Source organism: Mustelus asterias, chromosome 29 (assembly GCF_964213995.1).
Source record: "Mustelus asterias chromosome 29, sMusAst1.hap1.1, whole genome shotgun sequence".
In the NCBI taxonomy this organism is placed as follows: Eukaryota; Metazoa; Chordata; class Chondrichthyes; order Carcharhiniformes; family Triakidae; genus Mustelus; species Mustelus asterias.
This window is the reverse complement of record NC_135829.1, coordinates 3,018,239-3,029,673: the sequence shown is the minus strand read 5'-3', so window position 1 is coordinate 3,029,673 and position 11,435 is coordinate 3,018,239. Positions and strand designations below refer to the sequence as shown.

At 49.9% G+C, this 11,435-nt stretch overlaps 1 pseudogene; it reads right to left on the bottom strand.

Annotated features, from left to right (window-relative positions):
• Positions 1-7,472: 7,472 nt before the first annotated feature.
• On the bottom strand, positions 7,473-7,591 carry LOC144480597 (5S ribosomal RNA; annotated as a pseudogene).
• Positions 7,592-11,435: the final 3,844 nt, after the last annotated feature.

Below are 11,435 nucleotides of genomic sequence, written 5' to 3'. Positions count from 1 at the left end.
AGAAGGCCCGTCAACTCAATCTAGTGATAGGAAGGCAACATGTTGAACTTTTCCAGCATCACTCCTTGATAGAGTTTATTTTTAATTGTGGAGAAGGTACGTCCTGCGTTGATCAAAGCCAGGCATAGACTGGGAAGTTGCGGTTTCGATTAAGAACAGGATTGAACCTGGTTGTGATGGGCTGTTTGTTAAAACTGCCTATTGACACTCTGGGCAGAATTTTCCTGTCCCGCCCGCCTCGGGAATCGTAGTGGGCGGGACACGGACTATGCAAAGCTCGGGCAGGATTCTCTGGCCTTGGGGCAAGAGCGGCCACAAAATCCCTCCCAGATATACGTCCAGGTTCTTACATGAACTGTGGCCATTGGGCGAGGCATTTGCCAGGATACAGACTGTAAAATCGGTTTGTAGTGAGTCGGTGCCTTCAGGAGAGGAGGTGAGGAGGAAACTGGCACAGTAAAGGTCAACCCATCTCCTAGATCACCTTCATTATTCACCTTTATACCTTCACAAGGGCAACAGTATCCTCTCTTTGCTCAGGGACCGGAGATACGCATCGCACTGCGACGCTACAAAAGAGCTCTGGCTATGAAAGATCCTACTGTAAATATCCAGACCAGTTTCTGTTATTCCACCGTAATGGTGCTATTATTAAGCTTGTGTGAACATCTTTCTGGTGCGCAGTGATGCATGCAGGTTCACTGACAGCAACATCACTCAATGAGTGTCATCTTCCTTGTCTATTATATTACAATATCATCGCGGGCTTAGCAGAGGGAAAAAAAAGAGGATGACATTTAATAAAATGTATCACTCAAATCGACGAGATGGAGCTTACAATCAGTTCCTCTGCTTCCTATTACACTGAATGCCTCAGTGACAGCATCCTGAAATACTCACAAGCTTATTCAATGTGATGTTGAGTCTGGCTAGAGACTCCTCTTTGTGGCTCTTAAAGCCTAGTGTTTCTCTGGGATTTGAAAATGGCTGCTAAATCATAAACTTGTAGGTGTTGAAACTGTTATAGGCCACTTTGGGGATGGTGAACTGGCTTCCCTCTCTCTCTCTCTCTCTGTCTCTCCCTTCCCGCCATCTCTTTCCTTGCTCTGTTTGTCTCATCTCCCTCTTTTCTCTCTCTCTTCTGGTTAGCACGGCCAACCTCACAGCGCCAGGGACCCGGGTTCGATTCCCGGCTCGGGTCACTGTCTGTCTGGAGTCTGCACGTTCTCCCCGTGTCTGCGTAGGTTTCCTCCGGGTGCTCCGGTTTCCTCCCACACTCCAAAGGGGTGGCACGGTGGCACAGTGGGTTAGCACTGCTTCCTCACAGCGCCAGAGACCCGGGTTCGATTCCCGGCTCAGGTCACTGTCTGTGTGGAGTCTGCACATTCTCCCCGTGTCTGCGTGGGTTTCCTCCGGGTGCTCCAGTTTCCTCCCACAGTCCCGAAAGACGTGCTGGTTAGGTGAATTGGCCATGCTAAATTCTCCCTCAGTGTTACCTGAACCGGCGCCGGAATGTAGCGACCAGGGGATTTTCACAGTAACTTCATTGCAGTGTTAATGTAAACCTACTTGTGATACAATAAAGACAATAAAAATAAAAATCTTCTCTGTTCGTCTCCCTCCACTCTTTCTCTCATTCCCCTCCTCTCTCTCTCTGTACAATAGCAGCACTTAAGGGGCAACTAGACAAATACATGAATAGGATGTGAATGGAGGGATACGGACTCCGTAAGTGCATACGGTTTTAGTTCAGTCGGGCATCATGATTGGAGCAGGCTTGGAGGGCCAAAAGGCCTGTTCCTGCGCTGTACCGTCCTTTGTTCGCCCTCCCTCTCCCTCTCCCTCTCTGTCTGTCCAATTTGACCTTGGGGAAGATAGAATGATTTAACGGAATGATTCCTGGAGTCCAAGGATTAAATTACGATGACAGGTTACATAAACTAGGATTTTATTCCCTGGAATTTATAAATTTAAAGGGTGATTTGATCAAAATGTTCAAGTTATTGAGGGGAACTGATTGCGCTGATGGAGCGGAACTATTTCTGTGGGAGTGTGGGATGAGGGGCTTGTCTGACAATCATAGAATCCTACAGTGCAGAAGGAGGCCATTCGGCCCATCGAGTCTGCACCGATCACAATCCCACCCAGGCCCTATCCCCATAACCCCGTGCGTTTACCCTAGCTAGTCTCCCCTGACACTAAGGGGCAATTTAGCACGGCCAATCCACCTAACCCACGCACATCTTTGGACTGTGGGAGGAAACCGGAGCACCCGGAGGAAACCCACGCAGACACGGGGAGAAGGTGCAAACTCCACACAGACAGTGACCCGAGGCCGGGAATCGAACCCGGGTCCCTGGCGCTGTGTGGCAGCAGTGCTAATCACCGTGCCGCCATGAGGGGTAGACATTTCCGCAATGAGCTTCGGAAACATGTCTGCAAACGAGATGGTCAGCAAGTGACACTTCATGGAGGTTGATAAATTCTTGTTAACCCAAGGGCTTTAGAGGTTATGGGAGGAAGCAGGTACCCATCACTGTCTGCAGATTGTAAATAATAACAGGCTGTGGAATGGGGGTGAATTGGGATGTGGGAAGGTACATTCGGTGTAAACATATAATCATTGGCGCTGCTTTAGCCATTCCACCAAGCACTGCCTCAGTGAGGCTCCATCAATCCCAATACCACTTCCTCAATGGGGCTGAGCACATTTGGCCATGCCTGCCCCCTATTGGTGAACTGTTGCTGCTGCTTTTGATGGGGCCACATTCTTCTACAAGAGAGAAGGCAGTGTATCATTGTACAATGTGTTTGCGCGGTTTGCCCGCCACAGTTAAATAGCACACAGTGTGTACACGCTGTGAGTCTGCAGTGGTAAGTGCGTGAAATAAGGCTTTATTTCTTAGTGTCACAAGTAAGGCTTATATTAACACTGCAATGAAGTTACTGTGAAAATCTGAGTCGCCACACTCAGGCGCCTGTTCGGGTACACTGAGGGAGAATTTAGCACAGGCAATGCACCCTAACCAGCACTTCTTACGGACTGTGGGAGCAAACCGGAGCGCCCAGAGCAAACCCACGCAGACACGGGGAGAACGTGCAGACTCCGCACAGACAGTGACCCAAGGCTGGGAATCGAACCCGGGTCCCTGGCGCTGTGGGGCAGCAGCGCTAACCGCTGTGCCACCCACATGTGGCAATGTCTTCACTGACCTTGACCTTTCAAGTGAGGTCATTGAACTTCTTGCAACGCTTCCAGGTCTTGGGGTTTGACTCCATGGTTATCCGCAGTAGCCGAGTGCGGCAATGGTTATAATTTACAGGGTAGCAATCACAACCTGCATCCCCTCGAATGGCTGTGGGTTAATCACGCATCACCATCCTTGCGACCTATTTTTGAGGACTGTGCAATGTAGCCTCCTCAATGTTTGAGTCGGTTTATTGCTGTAATGTTGGTGCTTGCTCCAGAATGTGCTGAAATCTCACCAAACCATTCTCCCTGCGAGACTGGAGTTTCCATGCATCCCGGCAGCTGAAGGGTTCGGGGTAAAGATATCCCTGCTATGATGTAATAATAGTGTCTCTGGCAATGACTGTACATATCTGCTGTATTGCTATGTTCAGACCCAGGAGAGGGGCTGCTAAAGATTCCATTTCAGAGTCTGTGAGAAAACTAACAGGAATTAATGACATTTCCAAGTTAATTATATTCCTCAGCACAATGGTTATTGATTTGTGTTTAAGGATATCCATAGCTCCAGGTGGAACTGACAGTGATCTTTCCATTTAATGAGAGACAGGAGGGTATTGATTCACCATGATTTAAATAATCATCAGGAGGGCCCAAGCCCTCCACTCATAGAACCCCGACAGTGCAGGAGGAGGCCATTCGGCCCATCAAATCTGCACCGACAACATCCCACCCAGGTCCTATCCCCATAACCCCACACATTTACCCTGCTAATCCCCTGACACTAAGGGATAATTTAGCATGGCCAATCCACCCAACCTGCACATCTTTGGACACTAAGGGGCAATTTAGCATGGCCAATCCGCCTAACCTGCACATCTTTGGATATTAAGGGACAATTTAGCATGGCCAATCCACCTAACCTACACATCTTCGGACACTAAGGGGCAATTTAGCATGGCCAATCCACTTAACTTGCACATCTTTGGACACTAAGGGACAATTTAGCATGGCCAATCCACCTAATCTGCACATCTTTGGGCACTAAGGGGCAATTTAGCATGGCCAATCCGATTAACCCGCATATCTTTGGACTGTGGGAGGCAACCAGATCACCCGGAGAAACCCACGCAGACACGGGGAGAATGTGCAAACTCCACACAGACAGTGACCCAAGCCGGGAATTGAACCCAGGTCCCTGGCGGTGTGAGGCAGCAATGCTAACCACTGTGCCACCATGTTGCCCCGGTCTCGATCTCCGTATGTCCAGCCTATGAGTAGCAGCGTTATGCATTTGATTCATTATGCATCCACACATATGTTCAAGGCAGAGGTAGATAGATCCTTCACTCACAAGAGAGTCAAAGGTTAGGCAGAAATTGGGGTTGTGATGACACTCAGATCGGCTGTGATCTTATCCAATGTGGGGAGCAGGCTCGAGGGGCCAATGGCCGACTCCTGCTCCTGATTTGGAAGTTTGTATGCAGACCAGTAACAGCTTGGCCGTGGTTCCTGTTCTGTGTTGGGGTTAACTGATCTCAGGCCTGCCTGGAATTTGGAGTTCTACATTCATGCTTTGTGCCACCCGGTTGTGAAGCGTAAAGCATCGGGAATGTCCACTTCTGGTTTCCAAGGTTTGTCGTGGCTCAGTGGGAGCCCGTGTCACCACTGTATAATGTGGGGCTGGAGGAGCCATAGCCTCCTCCAGCCCCACATTATACAGCCATAGCCTCCTCCAGCCCCACATTATACAGCCATAGCCTCCTCCAGCCCCATAATCCCCTGAGAAACCTGCCCTCCTCTAATCCTGAGCTCTTGTGCATTCTTGCTTTTCATTCTTCCACCATTGGCGGCCGTGCCTTTAACTGGCTCAGCCCTAGAGCCCTGGAATTCCCTCCCTCATCCCCTCCTCCTGTCTCTCCTCCTTAAAGACACTCCTTGAAACCTGCCTTTCTGACCAAGCTTTCAGCTGGCTGAGGCCTAAATCATAGAATCCCAACAGTGCAGTAGGAAACCATTCGGCCCATCAAGTCTGCACTGACCACAATTACACCCAGATCCTATCCCCATAACCCCACATATTGGCCCTAACTAATCCCCCTGACACTAAGGGGCAATTTAGCACGGCCAATCCACCTAACCTGCACATCTTTGGACTGTGTGAGGAAACCGGAGCACCCGGAGGAAACCCACGCAGACATGGGGAGAAGGTGCAAACTCCACACAAGTCGGGAATCGAACCTGGGTCCCTGGCGCTGTGAGGTAGCTGTGCTAACCCACTGTGCCACCGTGCCGGCCATCCAGTATCTCCTGGTCGAATGTCACATTTTATTTAGTTACGTACCTATGTAGCACCTCAGGTCATTTTGTTACATTAATGTCGTCATCCTAATGTAAGTTGTTGTTGTGGGAGCTTCCCTGATGCAAAGATGGGAAGCAGGAAAACCTCTGGTAATGGGCATGGTGCCTTGGAAAGTGGTTCTGCCCCCTGGCTGCAGATGTGTGTTTCTGAGGTGGATTAACATGGGCAGTGGAGGCAGTGGGTAGCACAGTGGTTAGCACTGCTGCCTCGCAGCGCCAGGGACCTGGGTTCGATTCCAGCCTTGGGTCACTGTCTGTGCAGAGTCTGCACGTTCTCCTCGTGTCTGCGTGGGTTTCCTCCCACAGCCCAAATACGTGCGGGTTAGGTAGATTGGCCGTGCCTTCAGCTGGCTGAGCCCTCAAGCTCAGGATTTCCCTCCCTCCTCCTCTCTCTCCTCCTTGAAGACGCTCCTTTACATCTGCCTTTCTGACCAAGCTTTCATTGAGTCATAGAACTTCTACAGTGCAGAAGGAGGCCATTCAGCCCATCGAGCCTGTGCTGACCACAATCCTACCCAGGCTCTATCCCCATAACCCCATGCATTTACCCTAGCTAGTCCCCCTAGTAAAACTAAGGGGCAATTTAGCATGGCCAATCAACCTAACCCGCACATCTTTCGGACTGTGGGAGGAAACCGGAGCACCCGGAGGAAACCCACGCAGACACGGGGAGAACGTGCAAACCCTACACAGAGAGTGACCCGAGCCGGGAATCGAACCCAGGTCCCTGGCGCTGTGAGGCAGCAGTGCTAACCACTGTGCCACCGTGCCGCTGCGGGGATCGGGCCTGGGTGGGATTGTGGTCGGTGGGCCGAATGGCCTCCTTCTGCACTGTAGGATTCAGTGGTAACCCGGGCACTGGAGGCAGTGGGTTAACACGGGCAGAGGAAGGGACAGCAGCAGTGTTGCCAACACTGTCTGTATTAGTGCTGTTGGCAGAGTCAGAGCTGCTTCTGTGCCAGCCATTCTCCCCAGTGCATCTCGTGCGTATGTTATTCATGTTCTTGGGATCTTTGTTTAACAGCACGCTCTATGCCCGGGCAGATCATCCTTTGAAAAGCCTGGTTTACACTCATCCCAAAGGCGAGCTGCAGGAGTGTCGATCGGTGCTTAGGTGCTAATGGGATTGAAAAGAGAACCTTGTTTTTCCATTTCTGTTCCACTCTTGTGAGAGCCATTAGCTGAGCCAAGTGCATCCTGTTTGCAATGAAGTGCGACCAATTCCGTTTTTTTAAATATTCCTTCAGTCTGCTTGACAGCTGTAGTTTAGTTTAATGGTGTCAAAAATGATCCAATCACCCTCCACTCCGTGATTCCTCTCAGCTGTTTACTGGTATTGCTATCCCAGTGGCAGGCTGGGTTTCTGCTGCAGTATACACACACGGCTTCCCACATCAGCCACTGTCATTGTTGCAGAGACTGAGTGGAGCCCCGCTCCTACATGGAGGACAATCCCTCTTCCCTCTGTGTGCCATCCATCCCATTCCATCCCATCCCATCCCATCCCATCCCATCCCATCCCATCCCATCCCATCCCAACCCATCCCATCCCATCCCATCCCAACCCATCCCATCCCATCCCATCCCATCCCATCCCAGCCCCTATTATATCAGGCGGCTAATTGATGCCAAATTCGGAACAGTTCCCCTGCTCTTTGTCACTGGGAACTGGATTGTGTTCACTCATGTCTTGTGCATAAGAATGGTAGCCTGCATTTACCTAGCTGTAATAACTCCACGGAGGCGAAAGTCCCGTCACCAAGTTACTTTATTTACACCATACATCTGTACACAGCCAGCTCTCCAGTCGCTCCCTGCTGAATGCAGGCAGAGAGTCTGACACACCTGCTTTAAATAGGGAGCGTGAGGCTCCCTGATTTAACCATCAATTAGGACTCCATCAGGTACCTCTTTTTGTGCTTTCCTACTGCACCTGGTATTCCCAGGCGGTCTCCCATCCAAGTACTAACCAGACCTGAGTCTGCTTAGCTTTTGAGTTCAGACGAGATCGGGAGTTTTTAGACTAGTATGGCCGTAGGCTAGGACTCACCAGGTAGTTCATACTCGAGCAAGCAAACCTCATTAGTCTGGCTGAAGTCATCACACTAGCTCTTCCAGTGTACTATATCCGATGTTTGTTTCTTTGTTTATTTATTTACTCATCTGATGGTGGCACGGTGGCACAGTGGTTGGCACTGTTGCCTCACAGCGTCAGGGACCCGGATTCAATTCTGGCCTCGGGTCGCTGTCTGCACGTTCTCCCCGTGTCTGCGTGGGTTTCCTCCGGGTGCTCCGGTTTCCTCCCACAGTCCGAAAGACGTGCTGGTTAGGGTGCATTGGCCGTGCTAAATTGACCCAAGTGTCAGGTGGATTAGCTAGGGTAAATATGTGGGATTACGGGAATAGGGTCTGGGTGGGATTGTGGCCGGTGCAGACTCGATGGGCCGAATGGCCTCCTTCTGCACTGCAGGGATTCTATAATTTGATTCTATGATGAAGGAGCGGCGCTCCAAAAGCTCGTGATTCCAAATAAACCTATTGGACTTTACCCTGGTGCTGTGAGACTTCTTACTGTGCCCACCCCAGTCCAACGCCGACATCTCCACATCATTATTTATTCATGTCACAAGTACACTTACATTAACGCTGAAATGAAGTTACTGTGAAAATCCCCTAGTCACCACACTCCGGCGCCTGTTCAGATACACTGAGGGAGAATTTAGCACGGCCAATCCAGCACGTCTTTCGGACTGTGGGAGGAAACCGGAGCACCCGGAGGAAACCCACGCAGACACGGGGAGAACGTGCAGACTCCACAATGACTCAAGCTGGGAATCGAACCCGGGTCCTTTGCGCTGTGAGGCAGCAGTGCTAACCGCTGTGCCACCGTGCCGCCCCTTCACAAGAATAATTATTGAACAAGATTTAACATGAGCCACATTAGCAGCTGTTAGGAGTGGCAAGTAAAAGCTTACTCACAGAGTTATATTTTAAGAAGCATTTTAAAGGAGGTGGAGAGGCAGAGATGTTTAGGGAGGGGATCGCAAAGCTTAGGCTCCACCAGTTGAAAGCACCAACGATAATGATAAAGCGATTAAAATCAGGAATAGGGAGGGGCTAGAATTGGAGGCTGCAAAGATCTAGGAGGGTTGTAGGGACTGGAGGAGATTACAGGGATAGGGAGTATCGTAGGGACTGGAGGAGATTACAGAGATAGGGACAGGTGTAGGGACTGGAGGAGATTACAGAGATAGGGAGGGGTGTAGGGACTGGAGGAGATTACATAGAACATAGAACATAGAACATAGAACATTACAGCGCAGAACAGGCCCTTCGGCCCACGATGTTGCACCGACCAGTTAAAAAAAAACTGTGACCCTCCAACCTAAACCAATTTCTTTTCGTCCATGAACCTATCTACGGATCTCTTAAACGCCCCCAAACTAGGCGCATTTACTACTGATGCTGGCAGGGCATTCCAATCCCTCACCACCCTCTGGGTAAAGAACCTACCCCTGACATCGGTTCTATAACTACCCCCCCTCAATTTAAAGCCATGCCCCCTCGTGCTGGATTTCTCCATCAGAGGAAAAAGGCTATCACTATCCACCCTATCTAAACCTCTAATCATCTTATATGTTTCAATAAGATCCCCTCTTAGCCGCCGCCTTTCCAGCGAAAACAATCCCAAATCCCTCAGCCTCTCCTCATAGGATCTCCCCTCCATACCAGGCAACATCCTGGTAAACCTCCTCTGCACCCTCTCCAAAGCCTCCACATCCTTCCTGTAATGTGGGGACCAGAACTGCACACAGTACTCCAAGTGCGGCCGCACCAGAGTTGTGTACAGTTGCAACATAACGCTACGACTCCTAAATTCAATCCCCCTACCAATAAACGCCAAGACACCATATGCCTTCTTAACAACCTTATCTACTTGATTCCCAACTTTCAGGGATCTATGCACACATACACCTAGATCCCTCTGCTCCTCCACACTATTCAAAGTCCTCCCGTTAGCCCTATACTCAACACATCTGTTATTCCTACCAAAGTGAATTACCTCACACTTCTCCGCATTAAACTCCATCCGCCACCTCTCGGCCCAACTTTGCAACCTGTCTAAGTCTTCCTGCAAACTACGACACCCTTCCTCACTGTCTACCACACCACCGACTTTGGTGTCATCAGCAAATTTGCTAATCCACCCAACTATACCCTCATCCAGATCATTAATAAATATTACAAACAGCAGTGACCCCAAAACAGATCCCTGAGGTACACCACTTGTAACCGCACTCCATGATGAATATTTACTATCAACCACCACCCTCTGTTTCCTATCCGCTAGCCAATTCCTGATCCAATTTCCTAGATCACCCCCAATCCCATACATCTGCATTTTCTGCAGAAGCCTACCATGGTGAACCTTATCAAACGCCTTACTAAAATCCATATATACCACGTCCACTGCCTTACAGAGATAGGGAGATTACAGAGATAGGGAGGGGTGTAGGGGCTGGAGGAGGTTACAGAGAAAGGGGGGATTATTGGGACTGGAGGAGGTTACAGAGCTAGGGAGGGTTGTAGGGGCTGGAGGAGATAGGGAGTGTCGTAGGGATTGGAGGAGGTTACAGAGATGGGGGTGTTAAAGGATTGGAGGAGGTTACAGAGATCGGGTGGAGTGTAGGGCTGAAGGAGGTTACAGAGCTAGGGAGGGTTTTGGAGCTGGAGGAGGTTACAGAGATAGGGAGGGGTGTAGGGACTGGAGGGGGTTACAGAGATAGGGAGGGTTGTGGGGGTTGGAGGTTGCGGAGTTAGGGAGGGGTTTTGGAGCTGGAGGAGGTTACAGAGATAGGGAGGGGTGTAGGGACTGGAGGGGGTTACAGAGATAGGGAGGGGTGTAGGGGCTGGAGGAGATAACATCTGGAACTGATAGTGTGTGACCTGGACCTGAAGGCCAGAGGCTGTGTGGGCCTCCAGAGGCAGCTCATCTCTTTACCCCCAAAACGGGCAGCCGCCCTCAGGATAAGTCCCAGGAATAGGGGTTGGGGAATGGGTGCCAGGAAGGGGGTGTGATGACGATCCGAAAGGGACCTCGCAAGTGGAGGAGCAAACAAACATACATTTGATTGATGGCTGCTTGTTGGTTTGTATCAATCGCAAGGGGATAGGTTGGCACCAGAGAATTCACGGCACAGATTGTATCGCAAACAGAGCGTATAAACTGAAATCTGGTGCAGGGGAGAAAGGCACTGATGTGTTTTGCTTCCAAGATCGCAAGGAACTACAAAAGGTCGTGAATGTAGCCCAATCCATCACACAAACCAGCCTCCCATCCATTGACTCTGTCTACACTTCTCGCTGCCTCGGCAAAGTTAGGACGTCTTGTTGAAGTTGTATAAGACATTAGTAAGGCCACACTTGGAATACTGTGTACAGTTCTGGTCACCCTATTATAGAAAGAATATTATTAAACTAGAAAGAGAGCAGAATAGATTTACTAGGATGCTACCGGGACTTGATGGATTGAGTTATAAGGAGAGGCTGGATAGACTGGGACTTTTTTCTCTGGAGCGTAGGAGGCTGAGGGGTAATCTTATAGAGGTCTATAAAATAATGAGGGGCACAGATCAGCTAGATAGTCAATATCTTTTCCCAAAGGTAGGGGAGTCTAAAACTAGAGGGCATAGGTTTAAGGTGAGAGGGGAAAGATACAAAAGGGCCCAGAGGGGCAATTTTTTCACACAGAGGGTGAGTGTCTGGAACAAGCTGCCAGAGATAGTAGTAGAGGCGGGAAACAATTTTGTCTTTTAAAAAGTGTTTAGACAGTTACATGGGTAAGATGGGTATAGAGGGATATGGGCCAAATGCGGGCAATTGG